The 25,538-nt window shown below is 37.4% G+C and overlaps 1 pseudogene; it reads left to right on the top strand.

Annotated features, from left to right (window-relative positions):
- Positions 1 to 528: 528 nt before the first annotated feature.
- The window catches only part of LOC100352780 (heat shock cognate 71 kDa protein pseudogene), a 35,693-nt pseudogene continuing 10,683 nt past the window's right edge, over positions 529 to 25,538 (top strand).

Genomic DNA, 25,538 nt, shown 5'->3' with positions numbered 1-25,538 from the left:
ACTGCACGCATTTGTGGAAGTAGAGGTATGAATTTACAGTGGATAATGACTGTCAAAGACACATCTCCACTGTCCCATAGAACTGAAGGATGAGAGTGGGGTATATGTCATCAGGCCCTACAGATTCAACCACGTATGAGAGCATAACATTTGACAATACCTGCTTCTGTGGCATAGATCATAGAAGGGCATGCCTCAGGAACTGAAGAGATGACAACCTGTGGCAGTGACACCAGCTGTAAAGCTGAGAATATTCATGTTGGGCTGTGCCTGAAGGTCCTGCAGAAGTGACTGCAGATCACAATGGCAGCAGCTATGACACAGAAGTGCTGTCTATGGAAGGGTGTGTCCTTATACCTCTTAGAAGTAAGTTCCAATGAATGCAGAGACTGGCTGTGGTTGCCAGGAGGCTCAAGCCATGGGCTATGGAGAGGCTTGTCCTCAGGCCTCACAAAGCAAGAGCTTGTGGCAGAGGTCCTTCATAGCAGCTACCACAATGACAGAATTTCCTATTGCCACTAGTATAAGATGGACGCTAGCATTGGCTCTGTTGGCAACATGATGCTGTGCTGGAGCAGCCTGCCCTCTGCAGGTTGCAGGAGACCCAAGGTGAGTTTCTTTTCTAAAGGAAGGACATGACAGGGATCCAATGCAGCTCCCCAAACTGGATTCAAAGCCTGTGAGTTCTGTACACTCTCTTGTGGTTCAAACTTTAATACAGATATTATGGGGCTGCTAAGGCTTTATTCCTTTTTCCCAGTAGTGTGGAGTCTCTGCCTTCTACTCTAAGCCGAGTTCAGTGGTTTTAATGATAGAATTATTTGCTCCTCTCTGTGTGTTATCATCCTAATTCTCTGTGCCTGTTAGGATTCCTGTCACTCCCTTGGTGAGTCCTAATGTTCTTCAAGTCATTCTCTTTGAAATGCAGTTATCCCTTGTTGTCCTGTTTCTTTTCTGTGAAGAGGCAAACACAAGTCACTTCTAATCAGCCAGCTAGGATTGAAAACCACGATTTTACAAAATTTAACATTCCACTAAATATAGAATTCAGGAAGTAGTAAGCAGCAAAACCACTGTTCCTCAAGAGTATATACAAGAGCTATAAAAATAAATTTCAAATCATCAGTTTTGTACTCTGTAATTAGTTACTGCAAATCAGGGAAAACATGCTATATTTATCTTTGTGGGACTGGCTTATTTTACCAAGCATAATAATCAACAGTTGTACCCATTTTGTGGTGGAATATAGAATTACATTCTTTTTACAGCTAGGTAGTATTCTATCATGCATATATACCACAAATTCTTCATCTATTCATCAGTTGATGGGGACCTGGATTGAATCCATATCTTAGCTATTGTGAGTTGAGCTGCTATAAACATTTAAAGATTTATTTATTTGAAAGTCAGATTTACAAAGAGAAAGGGAGAGACAGAGGTTTCCATCCATTGGTTCACTCTCCAGATGCCCACAACGACCATGGCTGAGTGAAGCTGAAGCCAGGAACTTCATCCAGGTCTCCCAAATGGGTGGCAGGGACCTAAGCACTTGGGTCATTCTCCACTGTTTTTCCTAGACCATTAATTGGGAGCTGATCAGAAGTGGAGCAGGGGCTGGCACTGTGGCTTAGTTGGTGAAGCTGCCTTGTGCAATGCTAGCATCTCATGTGGGCTCTGGTTAGAGTCCTGGTTACTCCACTTCTGATCCAGCTCTCTGCTATGGCCTAGAAAAGCAGTATACGATGGCCCTAGTACTTGGGCCTCTGCATGCACCTGGGGGACCCGGCAGAAGCTCCTGGCTCATGACTTAGCCTAGGTGCAGCTCAGCACTTTGTGGCCATCTGGGAAGTGAGCCAAAGGATAGAAGACCTCACTCTCTCTCTCTCCCTGTAACTCTGACTTTCAAATAAATAAATAGACCTTTATTTTAAAAAAAAGAAGAAAAGAAGAAGTGGAGCATCTGACACACAATTTGGTGTAAATATGGCTCTGTTGGCTCTGCAGGCAGCAGCATTACCCATTACACAAGCTACACAGTAAGCTAGCCCCTTAAATGTGATCTTTAATTTAAAAGTTATGAGAATAGAAATTGTATGGATAAATTTGACCTTAAATTTTGGGTTTTATAATCCTAAGCTTTCTAAACAGTTTTAACTTGTATTTTGATCTTTTCATTCTGTTCATCCTATTTCAATTAGAAATGCAGATGTGAGCAAAATGTTTTTACATAAAAGTTCTCAAATGGAATTTTGTGGGAATCAATTATTTTATTAAATGAAAGCTATTTTCATTGGGTTTTAACCTCATGTTCACTCCTCTAAAATACAGGATAATGTTAAGCTTTGGTTTATAACAAAATATCTCTGCTTGCTTTGGACAGCAGCATGGAAAGGAACCCGAATACTATGAAGATTTAATTAAATCTTGAGATTTTGGGTTAGAAGCAATGATAACATAGAAACATGAGATATTGCTCTTAGACACATTCATAAATCTTGAATTACTATCTTGGTCATCAGGTTGATAATCACAATATGCTTCATATAGTGAGAGTCTTAAACAATTAATGTAGGGGCCAGCACTGTGGTGCTGTGAGTTAATGCCCTGGCCTGAGGCGCCGGCATCCCATATGGGCGTTCCACTTCCACATCCAGCTGGGAAAGCAGTGGAGGATGGCCCAAGTCCTCGGGCCCCTATGCCTGCATAGGAGACCTGGAGGAAGCTCTTGGCTCCTGGCTTCAGATTGGTGCAGCTCCGGCCATTGTGGCCAACTGGGGAGTGAACCATTGGATGGAAGACCTCTCTCTTTCTCTCTGCCTCTTCTCTCCGTGTAACTCTGACTTTCAAGTAAATAAAATAAATCTTTAAAAAATGGCAATTAATGTAGGAAAAAGTAACAAGTAGCCAAAATATCTTTAAGTATACTTATTCATGATTTTCAACTAAATTCAGCAAATTAAAACCATAATGAGTGTTTTGGTGTAGGAGATTAGTTCTCCATCTGTGGTGCCAGCATCCCATATGGATGCTTGTTCTGGTCCTGGCTGCTCCTCTTCTGATCCAGCTCTCTGCTGATGGCCTGGGAAAGCAGTGGAGGAAGGCCCAAGTCCTTGGGCCCTTGCACAAGCATGGGAGACCTGGAGAAACCTCCTGACTCCTGGCTTTGGATCGACATAGCTCTGGCTGTTGCCACCATTTGGGGAGTGAACCAGCGGATGAAAGACCCTCTCACTGTGTGTAACTCTGCCTGTCAAATAAAAAAAAAATAATGAGCTATAACCAAATTCTCATTGGACTAGCAAAAATAAAAGCAAATAATGCTGTCACAAATGCTACCAAGAATTCGCAACAAGACCTGTGTAGAAAAAAAAAAAAATGTGTAGCTCAGGTCTTGGTTTCCTAATACGATTATTTAATAAAAGGATAACATACAACCAGATAAATGGCTCATTTTAGGAATATTATATTAAAAATAATTGGTGAGCCTGTAGCACACATTATAGTGTCAGAAAGTGAAGCACTGCTATAAAAATTAATGCATAAGGCATGCTCCAACTCAAGACTTCCCCCACGGGCCAATTTAAATAAATTTTAAAGATTTGATTAAAATTCTAAGAGTTAAATAAATATCCTAACTCCATAGAAATATAAGCTTGTTTTGATAAATATAAAAATTCAGTAGAAATAACAAGTATCTCATGCAGAAAATTTTGAAATGATAGTTGTAAAGGGAATGAACAAAATAGGAATTCACCACTAACACATGATAATAAAAATTGTTGTCTGCAAGATCCACTTATTAGTGTTACAATTAGTGGACATGGGGCAGGCAATGTGGCACAGCAAGTTAAGCGGCCACCTGCAGTGCCAGCATCTCTTATTACAGCACTGGTTCACTCCCAGCTGCTCTGCTTCAGATCCAGCCTCCTGCAATTGTGCTTAGGGAAACAAGGGAAGACAGCCCTAGTGCTTAGGTCCCTGCAGCTATCTGGGAGACTCTGCTGGAATTCCAGGCTCCTGGTTTTGGTCTTGCCAAGTCCCAGATGTAGTGGCCTTTCAGGGAGTGAAACAGGGTACAGAAGATCTTCCTCGATCTTCCCCTCTCTCTCTCTCTCTCTCTCTCTTTCTCTCTCCCTTTCTTTTTATTTTATTTTATTTTTAATTTTTTTGACAGGCAGAGTGGACAGTGAGAGAGAGAGACAGAGAGAAAGGTCTTCCTTTTGCCATTGGTTCACCCTCCAATGGCTGCCGCGGCCGGCGCACCGCGCTGATCCGAAGCCAGGAGCCAGGTACTTATCCTGGTCTCCCATGGGGTGCAGGGCCCAAGCACTTGGGCCATCCTCCACTGCCTTCCTGGGCCACAGCAGAGAGCTGGCCTGGAAGAGGGGCAACCGGGAAAGAATCCGGCACCCCGACCGGGACTAGAACCCGGTGTGCCGGCGCCTCTAGGTGGAGGATTAGCCTATTGAGCCGCGGCGCCGGCCCTCTCTCCCTTTCAAATAAATAAAATAAATCTTTTAAAAATATTATTGGACAAAACTTTAAGAGAGGGCAATATATTGCCATATTCTCTAATTTTCCTAGAATAATAATGATTCAGTGTTTTGATGTTAGCAGGTGACCACAAAGTCTCTGATAATCTTTCTTTTGCAGATAGAAATTAATTTGAATTTAATGATTCACTTCTTACGAACAGAATAGGAAGAGCCAAGCAACAATAAATTTCATGGTGGAAAATCTGGCAGATACTGTTACCTTAACCAAGTAGTAAAGTTAAACATTTACAGAATTAGTGGAAGTCTCATTGGACTTCTGATATGAAATCATGAGAAGGGCATTTTACCTGTGTGACATTATTTCCTATATTGACAAACAAAGGTTAATCATGACAAAATAGCTAAATCCAATGGAAGTATTTTCCACAGGTCAAATTATCTGACCAGGAATCTTCAGTTAAGAAGGAAAAGGCTGAGAAATTCTTACAGAATAGAGAACATTAAGGAGATACAATGACTGAAAGTTATCGTGACGTCCTGGATTTGATTATGAATCTACAAAATGACATTAATGGGAAAACTTGAAATATAAAGAAAATTTTAGTTTTGTTAATAATATTGTACTATCATCAATTGGCTAGTTTGATCAAGAATCCATGTTATGGAAAAGGTTAACCATAGAGATAACTGGATAAAGGGTATAAAGTAACTCTATTCTGCTTTTAAGCCTTCTTTAGATAAAATATTATTTCAAATAAACTGTTTAAAATTGAAAACAAATCTACTTACCTCCAAGATTATGAAATGGTCCTCTTCCTTATATTAAGCCATCATCTGTATCAATATCTAAAATAATTTTATTAGATAAATCTCACTGTGAACATGCTTGTTTGCTGAATTATCAAGTCCAAATGCATTTGTTTATAGAATGTCTGAAGCCTACATAGAGAAAGCTTTTGCTCCTTCCTTGCCTCTCTTGCTGTTTTCAGCATCTATTAACTTGGAGTCTGGAAAAATTCTTTTTGGGTAAACAATAGAATGTGTTTCTTTCTGTGCATGAAAGAAAGCAGTGTCAACTACAGTATATAATATTCATGCTGGTTGCTTGAGTCTGTGGTATGTTAATGCAAGATGTGAAACCACTTAAATTGCTTCAAAATTTTATCTATTTTTATTGAATTTAGTATGTACAAATGTAGAATAAAACAGCTCTGTATGTAATTTACATAGGAACGTAGGTGTTATACAATGTTTTCAAAATAAATTCAGTAATTCTTAGTTAATATTTTGAATCAATATTTCACAGTGATTGGAGAGATTATGAACATTCCCTATTTAGCATATTATACCTGAAGGTCATACAAACAGAAAAGCAACTGTAGCGGCATAATATTAGTGTGACTAACACAATATCACGTAGCGCATAATGAAAAGGATGGAAAAGGAGTAATTTCTATTAAGGCTGTGAGAAAAATGTTTAATAAATGAGCATTCTTGGAAACTTAATGAAGGGAAATGCTCAGATAAACAATATTATTTCCTATCTCTGTTGTTTGATGTAAGATGAGAAAATAAATCATGTGCTCAACAATGCACAACCTTTCATATGTGCCCACCTTTCCTATACTATTGCTGTGATAAACCAATCTGATCAGAGCCAGTGCTGTAGTGCAGTGGGTTAGTCCTGTGCCTGCAGCATCGACATCTCATATGGGCACCGCTTCTAGTCCTGGCTGCTCTTCTTCCAATCGAGCTCTCTGATATGGCCTGGGAAAGCAGTGGAAGACGGCCCAGGTGCTAGGAGCCTGCACCAGTGTGGGAGACCCAGAAGAAGCTCCTGGCTCCTGCTGGCTTCCGATCAGAGCAGCTCCAGCTGTTGTGGCCATCTGGGGAGTGAACCAGAGGATGGAAGACCTTTCTCTCTGTCTCTCTCTCTCACTGTCTGTAACTCTACATCTCAGATAAATAAACAAATTCTTAAAAAAAAATCTGATCTTCATTTCCACTTGAATAACTGCAAGAAGGAAAAGGAAACAAGAGTGTCCTTGGTAAACATACAGATTAAACCATTAAAGAAAAGCTCCCGGAGGTGGGGGGACAGAATAACTCCCATGCAAAAGTAAAGGTGATGTAAAACTGATTTCCAGCAATGTGATGTGGTGTTGAGAGAGTTGTCTGTACAAGAAGAATCATCCTTCGGAATGGAGAGTAGCTGAAGCGCATGCTTTGTTTATTGATAATAAATGCACAGAAAGAGAAAGCTTCGTGCCCACACTCTGTGTGGATTCAGACATGATTTCTTGTGAATTTAATAATGGAAACATCTCTGAGCAGCTGTAGGGGGCTTGAAATATGACCAAATGTGAAATCAAGAGAGAAATTAATATCTATGAGAAAAGAGATATGTACATTTTAATAAAATGTAATTCTCAGACTTCCTGATTTTTAATTTTTACTAAGTTGTTCATGCAAAATATCAGTCTAATATGCACAAACCACTGTGCTAGTTACAGAGGATCAAATAATGTACAAATTAGGATAGTCTCCACCTCTGTAGAGCTCATAGTCAAATAATCAACATAAATAGGGAAAAATGAAAATAACTGTCTATTTATTTTTTATTTGAAAATGAGGGAAAGCAAGAGAGAAAGAAAAAGAGATAGAGAGGTGGGGGAAGAATGATCTTCCATCCATTGGTTCATTTCCCAAATGGCTGTAAGGTCTAGGGTTTGGCCAGGTTGAAGCTAGAAACCAGGAGCTTCTTCTGGGTTTCCACATGGGTACAGGAGCCCAAGCACTTGGGCCATCTTCTGCTGCTTTCCCAGACACATTAACAGAAAGCTGGATTGGAAGTGGAGCAGCCAGGTCTTAAATGGTGCCTATTTGGGATGCTGGCATTGCAGGTGGCAGCTTAACCTGCTACATCACAATGCCAGCCCCAATAATTGTGTATTTATACAATTAAATCATAGCTTTTGAAAGAGAACAGCAGACAAAGAGTCTAGAAGACTGAAGAGGTTGAACTTTCTAGAAAGCTTCCTTTATCAAAGTGTTAATTATGGTATAATGTGAAGAGTGGAGAAAAACCGTAATGCGAATTCTTCTTCAAACAGAGAGAACAGCATGTTCAAAAGCCCAGCGGTAAAAAGAATCTAGAGTAATTCAGAAAAAAAAAAAAAAAAAAAAGAATGTGGGACCAGTGCTGTGATAAAGCCACTGCCTGCAGTGCCGCATCCTAAATGGGTGTCTTATTGGAGTCCTGGATGTTCTACTTCCAATACAGCTCTTTGCTATGGCCCGGGAAAGCAGTGAAAGATGTCCCAAGTCGTTGGGCCCCTGAACCTGCGTGGGAGATCCAGAAGAACCTCCTGGCTACTGGCTTCAGATAGGCGGAGCTCTGGTCACTATGATCATCTGGGAAGTGAACTGACAGATGGAGGACTTCTCTCTCCCTCTGCATCTGCCTCTCTGTAACTCTGTTTTTCAAATAAATCTTTAAAAAATTAAGCATATACATTGTAATAGGTTGGGGGAAGAGTGCTGGAGAAGAAGCCTATTAATGAACAAATTGATGAATTTGATTATTCGTCCAGTGATTACTTATGGAATTATTAGTAAATCAATTTTAGAACAAAACTTGTCTGGCATGCACTTTTGAAAGACTCAGAGTATGTGGGGAATAAATATGTTAATCACATCATCAAGAAAACAAATGTATACATAAATTGTCCAGGAAGAATTCTGGGAAGGAAAGTGCTTTGGGACCAATGACGGGAGGGACTAAGTTGTCCTCATCAGGAAAGTTAAAAAAGTTCCCTCAGGTAATGAAACTGTCCTGAGAATTTAACAATGAATGCAAATGAACTGAGCAATTAAGAATGAAAGAATTTTTCAAGTATAGCTGTAGAATTTTATCGTGGTGGGGAAAATTATAAGGAAACCAAAGAAGTAAAAACAAGCAGTGTGCAGGGCTGGCATTGTGTGGATGCCACTGAGTCCCTGGAACTCCCCTTCTGATCCAGCTCCCTGTCATGCACCTGGGAAGGCAGCAGAAGATGGCCCAATTACTTGGGCCCTACACCTACATGAGAGACCCGAATGAAGCTCCTATATTCTGGCTTTGGCCTGCTCCAGCCCTACCCATTGTGGCCATTTGAGGAGTTAATCATTGGATGGAAGATTTGTCTTTATATATCCTTTTGATTAAAAAAATAAATAATTAAAATAAGTAGGTATACCAGAGTGGCTAGGAAGAGTAGAGCACAAAGCAAGCTTGTGTGACAAAGGTGACCAGAAAGGAGCCAAACATTGAGGTCACATAGGTCCTTTCAAAGATTTGCTTCCTTATCCTAGGAGCAAAGAGTCATGGTGGACTTGGAGAAAGGTGGTGATATTCAGGGTAAATATAGTTGAGCGTGAAATAGGTAAGCATAGAGGTAACATTAACCATTCTAACATAAACTGACGAATAACAGGAAAACTCACTGAGATGTGGAAATACAGTGGCTTGGCAACATATCTGATAAAGGAAATTAAAAGTTGAGTTTTGCCTAGGCCCTGCACCCGCATGGGAGACCAGGAGGAAGCACCTGGCTCCTGGCTTCGGATCCGCAGAGTGCCGACCACAGCGCACTGGCTGTAGCGGTCACTTGGGGGGTGAACCAACGGAAAAGAAAGACCTTTCTCTCTGTCTCTCTCTCTCTCACTGTCTAATTCTGCCTGTCAAAAAAAAAAAAAAAAAAAAAAAAAAAAAAAAAAAAAAGTTGAGTTGTAAGCAGCCTGTGAGAAGTCCAACTGGAAATTTCTCAGTTCATTCTGTCATTTTGTTTATGTGTTTGCTCAAATGACAACTCTTTAGAATGCCCTTCCCTAATATCTCTTCCTAAAATTACTCTCACAGCTAGTAGTTTTTATCCCTCCAACTACTTAATATTCTATAATACTTTATGATGTTATATGATAAATTTTTGTCTTTATTGTAAATTTCCTCCAGGAAAAGTTAAACTCCATGGGGGTAGAAAATTGTCTGATTTTTAAAATATGAATTCCCTAGCAGAGTGATGGGGACATGGTAGGTAATAAAAAAATTTTTTGAATGAATACATGAATTAATGGGTAGATAAGTAAATGATAACAAGTTGAATGTTTCTATTATTCATATATACAGAAATAGAGTCTTTCATGAAAATAATGAGAAAATTATCCAAAGCTTACAACAACAGACAAATCATTGCCTATTTGTGAGGGTGCTTATATCAAGAGACTAAATAAAGGAGAAGCATTTTGCTCCAGTGCGTATGAATAAATTTTCATAAAAATAAATATTGAGTCAATTCTAATTGAAAGGATCTCATTATTTCTAAAGTTTATGTATGTGTTTTAGTTTACAATAAAACTTATGAGTTGGTTTTAGATTCCAGTAAGCCAGATAACCTTTTATAAATCCTGATATTGGGTTTACATTAATGGAGGATATTGTAATAGAACTGAGATTCCTTGATCCTAAGTGGCCTAAAATGAAAGACTAAAATTTGCTTCAAATATAGTACCAGTATTTTACTCAATAAACAATAAAAATAGATGTTATTGGCCAAATTCTGTCAGTGAATGTAAATATAATTATTTTATAGATGATAATACAATTAAGATAGGATATTTTAATAATGTTATTTAAGAGTTGCATAACTGAAATGGGTCATTGAATTGTATTGTTATAATACACACTATAGGCCAAATACTCTTGCACTTAGAACCCCACTAAATAAGAATTATAAAAAAATTATGCAAGTGCTATAAGTGAGCCCTATTACGAGAGTAAAAAAGAAGGTCCCACACATAGTCCTACTTGAAGACTACAGAAAAGGTAATATGAGTTTAGTTTTGGCAAATTAATGAGATTAACAGGACTCTATTGAAGTGGAAGCATGTAAAGAGAGAATAAAAGAGAACAGAAGATAATTTGTGGGAATTCATGGAGATGTGAAATACGTGACACGTTCACAAAATCTTTACATTTTTACCTCAGCATAGTTTTCTTTGGAGGAATAGCAGGGAATGGTCTAAGCAAACAAGGCAGGAATTGCTTAGAGAGGGAATGGCACAGTCAGCTAAGTACCGTGGACTTTACACTTTATGAAATGCAGTGCCATTTAAGGATTTTAAGTGGGCTGACAGCATTTATATTTTAGAAAGGTCACTTCTAATTTGATTTGAAGAAAGGTCTCTAGATGAGCAAAGAAAGATACTATTTAAAATCCCTCTTTAAATATTGCCATTGAAGCACTCCTCACAGCAGAGAAAAGTGATTCAGATCTAGGAATCTAGTTGGGGAAACCCAGAAATGCTCACTGGTTGCAAGAAGGAATCAGAAGTGCAAGTTTAAATGTAAATATTCTAACCTACTTGTAAAAATAATATTTGCAATTCTCCACTAATTGTTAACACTCTATTTTCCTCTAAAAATTCTTCTGAATAAAATAGCCCAAGGGAAAAAAAAAAAAAAAAAAAACTTCAGTTTCGCACTTGGCAACCCAGTGGGGGAGACATATGCAATTTAAGAAATAATACCACAAACACAATTTTATAAATTGAAAATGAGGTATGCCTAGCAGAGAAATTTTACATAGGCACATATACACCATTGACAAAAACACACAAAACACAGCAGAAACAACATAAAATTTTACTAGCAAATTAACATATGAATAATCGCACAAGAAAATATTATGGAATACTGTATGAACAAATCCATATTCCATCTTAGGAAAAATTACATTTTAGAGATGCTATTTTAAAGACCTTAATTTTCAAAATTCATATATTAAGCAATCTTTATCTGCTGATTGCATGCTATCTTATAAAATGTATTTGATATTTGCATTTAGTTTGCATTATCAGTAATTTAAAATTTTGAACCATGAGTAGGATACAATCCCATCTTAATGACTCTGGTGCCACTTTTAAAATGAAAATTCAAAAAATAAGTGCCTAGAAAAGACCCTTATTATAACTGATTATCCCATTTACATTTCTCTTTCCTGAAAAATAAAAATTACATTAAAATTTAGTAATAAATGTAGAACTTCATTTTTGCTATATTCTTCTATACTGTTAGGAATTTTTAGATTCTATGATATTTCATCCAATCTCATAAAAACCTGATATTTAAGGTTACATCTGGGTCTGAAATCCTATGCTGTTTTGATATATATACATCAGTTTATATATATATATATATATGTGTGTGTGTGTGTGTGTGTATATTCATTTACTATGTTAAAATACAATTGAATAAATATCTGCTTGTCTGAAAAAGGATGCCTCAACATGCTAGCTGAATACTGTCTGGTATAAACTGATGACATCTCTATCACCAAACTTTTCTTCTGATTTGAGGAATATCATGGCTTTGTCTTCTGATTGCCAAATATTCTCCATGTAACTGATACTCTATTATCTACATGTTCTTGAGTGATATGCTTGCAAGTCCTAAGGCAAATTTGTACTGGACCAACACTGATGTGCTCCAGAATAGTCCTTGCATCCCATCTGATTCATAGGAAAACGCACTCTTGCTTTCTTATGCAAAAATCCCATTCTTTATACCAGTTCTTTCCATTTTTCTATTCTCTTCTTCACCACAAAATAGGTAGACTTTCATGGAGTTGTGTCTGATGTCAGCATGTGTATGGGTAGGAAACAGTGGGAAATATGGAGATTGTTTTTTTTTAACTTTTATTTAATGAATATAAATTTCCAAAGTACAGCTTATGGATTACAATGGCTTCCGCCCCATAATGTCCCTCCCACCCACAACCCTCCACTTTCCCACTCCCTCTCCCCTTCCATGCACATCAAGATTCATTTTTGATTCTCTTTATATACAGAAGATCAGTTTAGCATACATTAAGTAAAGGTTTCAACAGTTTGCTCCCACACAGAAACATAAAGTGAAAAATACTGTTTGAGTACTAGTTATAGCATTAAATCTCAATGTACAGCACACTAAGGACAAAGATCCTACATGAGGAGTAAGTGCACAGTGACTCCTGTTGTTGACTTTACAAATTGACACTCTTGTTTATGGCATCAGTAATCACCCTAGGCTCTTGTCATGAGCTGCCAAGGCTATGGAAGCCCCCTGAGTTCACTGACTCTGATCATATTTAGACAAAGCCATGGTCAAAGTGGAAGTTCTCTCCTCCCTTCAGAGAAAGGTACCTCCTTCTTTGATGACCCATTCTTTCCACTGGGATCTCACTCGTGGAGATCTTTCATTTAGGTTTTTTTTTTTTTTCCCCCAGAGGGTCTTGGCTTTCCATGCCTGAAATACTCTCATGGGCTTTTCAGCCGGATCCGCATGCCTTAAGGGCTGATTCTGAGGCCAGAGTGCTATTTAGGACATCTGCCATTCTATGGGTCTGCTGTGTATCTCACTTCCCATGTTGGATCATTGTCTCCCTTTTTTATTCTATCAGCTAGTATTTGCAGACACTATTCTTGTTTATGTGATCCCTTTGGTTCTTAGTCCTATCATTATGATCAATTGTGAACAGAAATTGATCACTGGGACTAGTGAGATGGCATTGGTACATGCCACCTTGATGGGATTGAATTGGAATCCCCTGGTATGTTTCTAATTCTACCGTTTGAGGTAAGTCAGCTTGAGCATGTCCCGAATTGCACATCTCTTCCCTCTCTTATTCCTACTCTTATATTTAACAGCAATCACTTTTCAGTTAAGTTTCAGCACTTAAGAAGAATTGTGTATTGATTACAGTATTCAACCAAAAGTATTAAGTAGAACAAACAAAAAAAATACTAAGAGGGATAACATATTAAGTAGCTCATCAACAGTCAGGATGAGGGCTGATCAAGTCACCATTTCTCATAGTGTTCATTTCACTTTAACAGGTTTCCTTTTTGGTGCTCAGTTAGTTGTCACCTATCAGGGAGAACAAGTGGTATTTGCCCCTTTGGGATTGGCTTATTTCACTCAGCATAATGTTTTCCAAATTCCTAACAGGGATCACTTTTCAGTTAAAATTTAGACACCTAAGAATAATTGTGTGTTAATTACAGAGTTCAACCAATGGTACTAGAACAAAAAAAAAATACTAAAATGGATAAAGTATTACATTGTACATCAACCGTCAGGACAAGAGCTGATCAAGTCACTGTTTCTCATAGTGTCCATTTGATTGTATAATCAGATAATTGTCAAGTTTAGAAGCTGCAATGTACTATCTGACATTGTTTGTAACATTTACTCCTGATATTAATTTCCATTTCAAGAAGATCTGTACTTGGAGTCCAGGCTCATTCAGGGACACCCATAGGATTCCATTTCCTAAAGGAAAAAGTAAAAACTTAATAGGATATTATTCTAACATATACAAATAACTATAATATAAGATAAATGAATATTGTCAAACATTTCTTATTGTTGACATTTCTTATGAAAACAGAAGAGATGGAAACAAATTTCGCCCAGAATTGGGACTTGAGTTTAAACAAAGTTGCATTTGACATTTAAAAAATTGATAAAAATAAAATGAACGAAAAGGAATATCAAGCAAACTCAAAAATAAAGGTATGGAATTAAAAATGATTAGAGAAATGCTTTCGATTTATTTCATAGTAAGTTATTAGAAATGCAAATTCTTTTTCCAGCCCAGATCTATTGAGTGAGTAATTCTGGGATAAGAGACTGGTTATATGTAAACTAACATGGTTTCCAGATGATTGTGAAGCATGTAAACATTTGAAAAACATCAGAGAAATATCTTTCTAAAAAAAGTAAATATTATAAGGGAGTGCATTAAAACAGTTTTGGGCTTAGCCAGTAATCACCTATGAAATATTTTATGTCTTAAACATATGATCAATCTGCTCATAATAGACTTTACAAGAAAATACCCAATGAAAAAGGCAAGAAGGAAGTTGTTAGTGTCACCCCTCTCCTAACCCCAACCTAGGGCAGACAATAAAGAATCAAAATTCGTCAAAAGAATAGTATGAAAGGAAACTTAATTCAGTCTTAAAACTCTGTGACCACCCCTCTAGAGTGAGATTGAGCACTAGATAGAGCCCTGAGGATCCTTTACTTAGGCCAGTAGTGACAGATGCCACTCCAATGCTTGCACAAGAATCAGATGTAAATCTGCACTCTGGACAATGGACTAGTGTTTTAGTCTATATCACCCTCAGCCTCATGAGGACCTGACACATATCTTCGAGACAGTGACAGATCCTGCGACTGAGCCTAGGCTGTAATCCAGTTTACTGCCAGCATGGATGGTCAAGGCACTTTCTTCACCAACCCTTCCTCAACTTTGGGTAGACAGCGAAGTGCAAGCCTCCAGCAACTTGGAAATAGGACACCAAAGTGAGCACAGGACTGCTCCCTTAGAATTTGGTAGAAGCCTGGTAAAACTCATCATTGAACAAATCTTGATTATCTTTGTTTTCAGGCCAGTGCATGTACAAAAGAGTTTCTGCAACAAATCCATTGCCAAGAGTAGATATGTGGCCCCATTGATTAGATACATATCCTGGTCAGCATCATGTGAGGCAGGTTACAGCAGTTTCAACCCACAAGACCACCTTAGCAGCATGTAACCCATAGCAAACTAGCCCTTGATTGTAACCCATACTACGCTAGTCTTGGAGGGCTGTGGGCTCTGGTAGAAATTTAGCATTGTGGCATCTGTGGCCACAGGACTGCTCACTCCATTCCTCACCCTTACCCAGACAGCATAACATAAAGGGAGTTAATTGTCTAGCAAAGGATAAAAATACATTTCTTAGAACCTGAGGCTGAAAACATGGAGGCCCAAGAATCCCTACTGGACTTTGGGATGGCACTACCAGAACATCAGATGTACTCCTGTCACCTCAGGGACCTGAATTATGACTCAGGAATTCCAGGCCAACCCTTCCATGAATTCTACTAATGAAGAATGAAAGAGACACATGACTTTGAGCCCTACCCTATAGGCTACCACCAAGATCCATGTACCACTGTAGAGAACCAGCAGAACCTCCCACGCTCCCATTGCTGATGTCATCAACTATAGTGGAAGAACATATTGGGAAATATAATTCAGAACCCATCTGGAACTAATGCCAAATAACTGACAGAAGACACATCTTTAAAAAAGCTCCTGTTAAAAGTCACAGAGTCAAGTGATCAACAAGGTATTCAAATGTCAAGGTAGGCATACAGGAAATATAAAAAAGCAAGGCATTATATGCCCACAAAGGAAAAAATAAACACATTAGCAATAGATTCTAAAGAAAATGAGAGTGATAAGATGTCTTATCAAGAGTTCAGGCCGGTGCCGGGGCTCACTAGGCTAATCCTCCGCCTTGCAGTGCCGGCACCCAGGGTTCTAGTCACGGTCGGGGCACCAGATTCTGTCTCACTTGCTCCTCTTCCAGTCCAGCTCTCTGCTGTGGCCGGGGAAGGCAGTGGAGGATGGCCCAAGTGCTTGGGCCCTGTACCCGCATGGGAGACCAGGAGGAATCACCTGGCTCCTGGCTTTGGATTGGCGCAGTGTGCCGGCCGTAGCAGCCATTTGGGGGGTGAACCAACAGAAGGATGACCTTTCTCTCTTTCTCTCTCACTGTCTAACTGCCTGTAAAAAAAAAAAAAAAGAGTTCAAAAGAATCAGGAAGATGTTACAAGGAATAAGAATACATAGACAGTTTAATAAAACAGAAAAGCAATGCCTGATAGGAATGACAAAATCAATGGAAAGCAAGATCTTTTTTTTAACTTTTATTTAATGAATATAAATTTCCAAAGTACAGCTTATGGATTACAATGGCTTCCCCCCCATAACATCCCTCCCACCCGCATCCCTCCCCTTTCCCACTCCCTCTCCCCTTCCGTTCACATCAAGATTCATTTTCGATTCTCTTAATATACAGAAGATCAGTTTAGCATACATTAAGTAAAGGTTTCAAAAGTTTGCTCCCACACAGAAACATAAAGTGAAAAATACTGTTTGAGTACTAGTTATAGCATTAAATCTCAATGTACAGCACACTAAGGACAGAGATCCTACATGAGGAGTAAGTGCACAGTGACTCCTGTTGTTGACTTTACAAATTGACACTCTTGTTTATGGCATCAGTAATCACCCTAGGCTCTTGTCATGAGCTGCCAAGGCTATGGAAGCCCCCTGAGTTCACCGACTCTGATCATATTTAGACAAGGCCATGGTCAAAGTGGAAGTTCTCTCCTCCCTTCAGAGAAAGGTACCTCCTTCTTTGATGACCCATTCTTTCCACTGGGATCTCACTCGTGGAGATCTTTCATTTAGGGTTTTTTTTTTCCCCAGAGTGTCTTGAAAAAGAACCAAAGAGACATCTTGAAAAAGAACTATATAAGTTAGGTAGGAAGTACAGTTGAAGTGCCACTACCTGTGACACTGACATCACATGTAGGCACCAGGTTATATCCCAGTTGCTCCACTTCTGACCCAGCCCCCTGCTAGTGGCCTGGGAAAAAGGAGCAAAAGACTAACCAAGAGTGTTTGGGCCTCTGTCACTCATGTGGAGAGACCTATATGAAGTGTTTACTTCCTGGCCTGCCCCTGGCTGTGGCTTCAGTCATCTGATGAATAAAACAGCCGCTGAAAGATCTCTCTCTTTCCCTCTCTCTCTCTCTCTTTCCCTCTCTCTCTGTCTCTCCCTCTCCCTCTCTATGTCTATTTCTCTCTCACACTCTCTGTCACTCCTGCTCTGTAACTCTAACTTTCAAAAATGAATAAATAAATCTTTAGAAAAATAAAAAGAAGTATAGTTGAAAGCCTCTTTTTGAAGAAAGAAAAGGTAGGTGTGTGAAATGCACTACATCTAGTAGAAGAAAGAGAATTTGAATTTGAAAACAGGTTTTTTGAAATGTATGAATAAGACAGAAAAAAGGGGGGAAGGAAATTAAAAACAAGAAGAATGAAAAGATACTCAGATTTTGGAGCTTGTCTAAATGAATAAATATCTGAATGTTAAGGCTCTATGAAGGAATAAGTGAGGAATAAAAGCATAAAAAATATATTCAATGGAACTATAGCCGAAAATTTTCCAGATCTTGAGAAGGATATTGATAACTGTTTCAAGAGGTCCATGTGTCCTGAAACAGACATAAAAACAAAACTTTCAAAAATATAACACAAAGAAAAAATTCTAAAATTTGCAAGAGAAAGGCACAAAGCCAAATTTCAAAGATATCCCCTTTAAACTATTAGAAGGTATATAAGCAGAAATATTGTAGACCAGAAGGGAATGGTATAATGTATTCCAGGTTCTGGAAGAAAATACAACTATGAATGTTGTGCCTAGCAAAGTTAAGTAGAAATGGAGGGATTTCATTACCACCATATCAGCCTTACAAAAGATATATTAGGGAGTCACATATGTAGAAGCAAAAGAAAGCTAGTTACCATCATGAAAACTTGGGACAGTATAAAAATCATTAGAAAAAAAAATATGTTCAAAATAACCAGAAGTTGTTTTTAATGACAGGATTATGACATTACTTACCTGTAATTTCCCAAGCTAAAAGCTACAAACTGAATGGATTAAAAAAATTACCAAACAATATTCTGTTTGAAAGAAACCTACTTCACTACAAGGATACACACACACACACACACACAGATGAGAAACAAAATTATGCCAAAAAAAAAAAAAAAAGAAATCAGAAGTCTCTGTACTTACATCAGACAAACTAGACTGTAAGTCAAAAACTGCAAAAAGAGAAAAATATCATGGCATGATGATCAATGAATAGATTAAGCTGTAAGGCATGACAATTATAAATGTTTATGTACCTAAAACTGTAGCATCAAATTTCATAGAATAATACTAGACCTAAAGGGAGAGATAGCTCCAAAACAATAATAGTAAAGGTTTCATCATCTCATTTTAATCAATGGGCAGGTAAACTAGACAAAAAAAATCAACAAAGAAACATCAGAGCTCAACTTCTTTAAACCAAATGGACCTTGCAGACAGACCTCTCTAGAAAATATTATCAAACAGCTACAGGATACAAATTCTTTACATCAGTATGTAGATTCTCTAAAGTCAACAATGTATTAAGCCACAAAGCAAATTTCCACAAATTTTAAAATTCAAGATCATATCTTGCATTTTTTTTCTTAGATGATGGAATAAAATAAGAATTCAATAATAAAGCAAACTTTATTAATTATACAAGTGCATTGGCTGGCATCATGGCTCATGTGGGTAATCTTCCACCTATGGTGCCGACACTCCAGGTTCTATTCCTGGTTGGTGCGCCGGATTCTGTCCCAGTTGCCCCTCTTCTAGCCCACTACTCTGTTGTGGCCTGAGAAGGCAGTGGAGGATGGCCCAAGTGCTTGGGCACCTGCACCCTCGTCAGAGACCAGGAAGAAGCACCTGGCTCCTGGCTTTGGATCGGCACAGCACCGGCTGTAGCGGTCATTTGGGGGTGAACCAATGGAAGGAAGACCTTTCTCCCTCTGTCTCTCTCTCTCTCTCACTGTCTAACTCTGCCTGTAAAAAAAAAAACAAAAAACAAAAAAAAAAAACAAACAAACAAACAAAAAAACAAGTGCATGAACTGAACAACATACTTCTGAACAAACAATGGCTTACTAAAGCACAGGGACATGTGTTTTATGTAGCTGTTGTATCTTTCAGAATGCCTGTGTTCCATATTGAAGTACCCAGCTTTGAGTCCTGGCTCTGTTACTGATTTTAGCTTCCTGCCAATGCACACCCTTGGAGGCAGCAGTTAATGGCTCATATAGTTGGATCCCTGACACATTCATGGGTGTCCTGGTTGTGGTTTCCTGTTACAACTTCAGCTTACTCAACCCTGGCAGTTGTGAGCATTTGCTGAGAAAGCCAATAAATGGGAGATCTGTCTGTTTGTTTCTTTGTATCTCTGTTTCTCACATTAAAAAGAAAAAATGTAAATGGTCCTTTGAAACAAATAAGAATGAAAACATATCAAAACATATGGGACACAGTAAAAGCAATAAATAAAAGAATGCTTATAACAATAAGCACCTATGCCAAAATTGTAGGTTTTCAAGTGAACAACCTCACTATGCATCCTAAGGATCATAACAAAGACTGGAATATAAATAAATAAAATATAGACAACCAAAAATATTTTGAAATCAATGAAAAGAAGGGCTGATTTTTGGAAAAGATATAATTGTTTAGTTATACTAACCAATAAAAAATCTTCAAACAAAGTCAGAGATAAAAGGAATATATTACAGCTGATACCACAGAAAGAGAACATCATTAGAAACTGAAATGAACAACCACATGCCAATAAATTTGATAATTTAGATAAAATGCATAAATTACTGAGCATGTAGAACTTGCCAAAGTATAACTATGAACACATGGACAACCTCAACACTCTAATAATGAGTAATCAGAATGAATCAGTAATCAAAGTTTCCCAAGAAAGAAAAGTTTGGGGCCAGATGGCTTCTCTGCTGAATTCTACCAAACTTTTAAAGAAAAAAAACTAAACAAAACACAGAGTCTTCTCAGACTACTCTAAAAAATTGAAAGACAGGGGACCTCTCCCAACTCATTCTATGATGTAACGTTACCTTGATTCCCAAACTAGGCAAGGGTACAACAAAAAAAGAAAAATAGACCAATCTCTCTGATGAATGTAGTTGCCAGAATTTTCAACATACTATTAACAAATTGAATCCAACAACATCAAAAGACTCATTTACCTTGACCTAGTGGGATTTATCCCAGCACTGTAGGAATGTTTCAGTACATGCAAATGATTAAGCATAACACATCATCAGAATGAAGGATAAAAGTCAATAGGCACATAAAAAGCATTCAGTAAAATTTAATATTCATCCTAAAAAAATTTATAACAAATTGTGTTATCCCATTACACAATAAGAGCCATATATGAAAAGTTCATATTCAACATCACATTGAATGGGTAAAAGCTGAAAGCTTTTCAACTAATATCTCAAACCAGACAAAGTTACCTACTCTTACTATTTTTATTAAATACGGTACCAGTTTAAACCAGAATAATTAGGCTAAAAAAAGATTTAAAAGGCATAGAAATAAGAAAGGAGAATGTCCATCTGCAAATGCCAACATTTTATACATAAAAAGACTCAATCAAAAGACATGGGACTGATAAATAGGTTCAGGAAATTTTGTAAGATACAAAATCAATAGAAAAACTCAGTAGCATTTTTATACATCAATAAGAAACTTACTAAGAAAGAAATTTAAAGAGTAATGGCATTCACAATAGCTATAGAAATAAAATAAAATACTTTGAAATAAATTTATCTAAGGATATGAAAGACCTCTACAATGAAAACTGCAAAACAATAAAAACCTGAAGGAAACATAAAAAATAGAAAGGCCTCCCATGTTCATTTCTTGGAAGATTGAGTGTTATTAAAAGTCTCCTTTTATCCAAAACAATTTACAGATTCAACCAAAATCTCTTCTAAGTGACAATTATTTCTTCACAAAATTAGATTCTTCCAAAAATATAAAGAAAGCATCTTATAATTCACATGGAAACACAAATGACCTCGAATAGCCGAAGCAATCTTGAACAAAAGAAATAAAGCTGGAGTCATCACAACACCTCTTCCAAAGACATAATATGAAGTGATTGTAAATAAAACAGCATGTGCTGACATAAAAGCAGATACATAGACTAATGGAGCAGAATAGAGACATCAGAAATAAATCTGCACATCTACAGCCAGCTGATTCTTGACAAGTCAACAAAAACATATATTGGAGAAAGTACAGTCTCCTCGGTAAATCCTCCTAGGAGCATGGGCTATCCATACGCAGAACACTTACTCTTGACCCCACTGCCCCCATTCCCTAAAAAGAGGATCAAAAACCTCAATGCAAACATTGGGGAACACTTTAATACTGGCAATGACTTTTTTTTTCTTTGATGAAATGACAAAAGCACACCTAACAACAGCAAAACCAGACATTTTATCAAACAATGAATACAGTGAAGAGACAAACAGCAGACTGAGAAAAAATATTTGAAAACTATTCATCTGACAGAGGATTAATATCTAGCATATGTAAGGAACACACAGACACACACACACACACACACACACCCCTCAGCAACAAAATTACCAAACAATTCAGTTAAGAATAACGCATAAAGGAATTGAAATTTAAAAATGTATTTTAAAATATTCAATAACATTAACCATTGGGGAAAAAAAACCTCAAAATGACAATGAGGTATCATCTCATTCCAGTTAGAATACTATTATCAAGGGGCCAGAGTTGTGGCACAGCTGGGTAGGCTGCCATCTGCAGTGCCAGCATCTCATATGGGTGCTGGTTTGTGTTCCTGCTACATCACTTCCTGATAATGTACTTGGGGAAGCATTGGAAGATGGCCCAGGTCCTTGAGCTCCAGCACCCAAGTGGGAAACACAGAAAAAGTTCCTGGCTCTTGGCTTTGGCCTGGTCCAGCCCCAGCTGTTGCAACCATTTGGGGAGTAAACCAGTGGATGGAAAATCTCTGTTGCTTTCTCTCCTTCTGCCTCTGTAACTCTGCCTTTCAAGTAAATAAAGAAATCATTTAAAAATATGGACACAATTTTTTTCAATATTTATTTATTTATTTGAAAGTCAGAGTTACACAGAGAGAAAGAGAAGAGGTAGAGAGAGAGACAGAGAGAGAGAGAGAAAGAGGTCTTCCATTAGCTGGTTCACTCCCCTGTTGGTTGCAACAGCCAGAGCTGTGCTGATCCGAAGCCAGGAGCCAGGAGCTTCTTCCAGTTCTCCCACATTGGTGCAGGGGACCAATGACTTGGGCCATCTTCCACTGCTCTCCCAGGCCAAAGCAGTGAGCTGGATTGGAAGTGGAGCAGCCAGGACTTGAACCAGTGCCCACATGGGATGCCAGCACTGCAGGCGTTGGCTTTACCCACTACACCACAGTGTTGGCTCTGGAATACATTTATAAATAAAAAAGAATACCATTAACAAAAATACAAAACATAGCAGATGCTTGCGAAGATGTGGAGAAAGGGGAACCCTTATGTATTACTGATGGGAATGCAAATTAGTACCATTATGTAGTTTTCTCCAAAAGCTTAAAACAGATGCATCACAGGATATGGTTATCTCCACTTCTAGGCATGCATTCCAAGCAAATAAAATCAACGTATGAAAGAGATGCTTGCACTCCCATGTTCCTTTCAGCACTATTCAGAATCAGCAAATGTAGAATCAGCCCAGTTCCCATCACTGAAAGAATGCATAAAGAAAATGTGGTATGTATACATAATGCAAGGTTGTTCAGCTATAAGAAAAATGAAATTTTGTCATTTTAAGCAAAATGGATGGACATGATGATCATTATGTTAAGTGAAATAAACCAAAGACACAAAAGTACAAATACTGCCTGTTTTCCCTCATATGTGAAAGCTTAAAAAAGTCCATCTTAGAATAGTGACTACTTGAGATTGGGCAGAGTGAAGAGGAAAAGCAGAGGATGGATAACAGGCACCAGAGCACAGTTAGACATAACCATTTCTACTCTTCCACAGTACAGTGGGAAAACAGTATGATTCACAGCAGTGAAGCATATATTGTAGAAATAACTGGAAGAAAGAACTGGTAGATTCCAAACATATAGCAAAGATAAATAACTGGAAATTCTACTTGCATGATTTGGTAATGTACAGTGTGTGTATATATATATATATATATATATATATATATATGTAGGTGTGTGCTGAAATATTGCATACATGTCATAAATATGTACAAGTGCTATATGTTATTAAAATGTAAATAAATAAAAATGAAATTAGATATGTAGAATTTCTCATATAATGTGTAAATTTTCAACATTTTCTGATGACATAAAAACAAAATTTTAAACCAAATAAAATTAAACATATTAAATTGTAAGCACTTAAGGATTGTTGATGGTGAAATGACAGCAAGAGTTACATTGCTTGAAGAGACTTTGTGCTACCTATAAAGCAAAACTGACCTTTTTATTATAGAATGGCCCGTATGCAATTTGAAGGAAATAAACAAGAGACACTGTCTTCTGTTCTTTGTCTTTTTTCAGCCTGGACTGAAAAAATATTGAACTTTCTGTCTATAATATCATTCCTCATTTTCTATCCACATAATTCTAAATGTAATTTCATTGTTTTCAGATCTATTGCTATTGATTTAACTGTATTCTCATTTTAAATAACTTAGTTGATAAATCAAGTAAATTTTTGTTATTTCCTTATTTCCACAGGTTTCATCCTAGTATCCTCCTAATGTACCTTACCACTAGAACAGAAAAGTTGATGGGGCCGGCACTGTGGCGTAGTGGGTAAAGCCGCCACCTGCAGTGCTGGCATCCCATATGGGCGCCGGTTCTAGTCCTGGCTGCTCTACTTTCGATCTAGCTCTCTGTTATCGCCTGGGAAAGCAGTAGAAGATGGCCCTAGTTCTTCGGCTCCTGCACCCTCATGGGAGCCTGGAAGAAGCTCCTGGCTCCTGGGTTCAGATCAGCACAGCTCTGGCCGTTATGGCCAACTAGGGAGTGAACCAGCAGATGGAAGACCTCTCTCTCTCTGCCTCTCCTCTCTCGGAGTAACTCTGGGAATTTTAAGTAAATAAATAAATCTTAAAAAAAAAAGTTGACAATCTTGGGTTAATTTGCACATCCTCAATTGACATTTGCAAGTTAAAATTATTTAATGATGAATGGCAAGATTTTTTTTTTACAGGATTAAGCTGGTCATCCTGCTCTGTTCATATAACTTAATCAAATATGCCATAAAATTTAATATGCTTTGCTATTAAATGATAGAAAAATATTATCTTTGTATCCTGGTTATCCTGTCTTTACATGGCACAAATCTGACAAAATAAAAGAAAAAGCAATTAGGAAGACAAAATGGATATATATAATCTTCCAGTCATCCCCACATTTTCTCTCAAAGTTAATAAATAGTTATCCATTTATACCTAGTGGTGATTTCTAGTAACACAACTAAGCTGTAGTTAGTTATTTATATAATATTATCTAAGTGTAATTTGGCTTCACATTTCACCTTAGTCTGAACAAGCAAACTCACAAAACTCTGAGTTTCTCTTTAATAACTATTCAGGTAGTCTTTAGAAAAATGAATCAATGATATTTACTGAATGAGGACCAGATTATAATTCAAAGAAGCAAAAAATATTATCATGGCTTTAATCGCTTGCAAGTGTTTCTCTAACGCATTTACTCTGGAAGATACTGATGCGCTAATCTTTCTTTGGGAATAATTGGAAGTTAAAAAAGAAAACAGCGACTGAAGTGTTTCTTATATTTAAAAGAATATATTTATAAATCTTTATTGGAATTTAAAAAGGCTTCAAATAATAAAAATAAATTAGTTTGCCATCAAGTCTCTATATATTGGTATATTAATGAAGCATAATATCGTAGAAATAAAAATTATTACACAAAGCTTTTTAATTTAGCTTTATCATGAATCAAAATAATAATGGCAATGAGAATTATCAGACTTTGCTACTCATGAAGCATAAAGTCATTATTAATTTTAAGATCTATAGCAGAATTGTGGGTGAGTATAGTTTCAGATATTAACACACATTCAAAGCATCTTCATTAGAGTATAGGCAAACATAGGAGTGAAAATGAAATTAGGTAACAATGGACCCAAAATTTTTCTTAAAAATAATTTGAACTTTTTCAGATGATAAAAACAAATTATATCCATCAAATATTATGGGTCAGGAAGTGAGTATTAATATCCCAAAGGTGTAAAAAGGGTTTGGAACTTCTGGATGAATTGGTTTGAGAAACTAAGTAAAACTGATGGGCAGAAAATTTTGATTTGGAAAAGTCTCTCCTATAGCAGATCCTATTCTATAAAATAACAGACACTGAGCAATTTTTTTAAAATATTAAAGTGATCATATCCGGGGCCGGCACCGTGGCTCACTTGGTTAATCCTCCGC

This window comes from Oryctolagus cuniculus, chromosome 4 (assembly GCF_051225735.1).
Source record: "Oryctolagus cuniculus isolate XC-2025 breed Fujian yellow rabbit chromosome 4, ASM5122573v1, whole genome shotgun sequence".
In the NCBI taxonomy this organism is placed as follows: Eukaryota; Metazoa; Chordata; class Mammalia; order Lagomorpha; family Leporidae; genus Oryctolagus; species Oryctolagus cuniculus.
This window is presented reverse-complemented; position numbering and strand designations above follow the sequence as displayed.